Below are 351 nucleotides of genomic sequence, written 5' to 3' on the forward strand. Positions count from 1 at the left end.
AGGCCCCGCCGCTCGGAGAGGTGGCACCGCGGCCGACTGCGGCCGCACACGGGGAAGGGCGGAGGGCGGGGCAAGCGAGAAGGGACGCCCGCGAGGCCCAGGAACCCGAGCGGAGCTCCGGCCCGCCCTCCAGGACCGCCGCGCGCCTCCACCGCCCCTCCCGGAGACCTTGTGCAGGGAAAAATCAAACCGGGCTGCCGGCTTCTCGGCCAATCAGGGGGCGGATGGGCCAGCTTCGCCCAATGGGCGCCGCGAATGCTAACGAGCGCTGACGTCACGAGGAGGGCCCCATTCAAAAAGTAGCAGCTATTGTCGCGCAGGTTGCGCAACCCGGCCGGCCCTCGCCGCGGG

This window comes from Tupaia chinensis, unplaced genomic scaffold (assembly GCF_000334495.1).
Source record: "Tupaia chinensis unplaced genomic scaffold, TupChi_1.0 Scaffold142100_1, whole genome shotgun sequence".
Taxonomy (NCBI): Eukaryota; Metazoa; Chordata; class Mammalia; order Scandentia; family Tupaiidae; genus Tupaia; species Tupaia belangeri.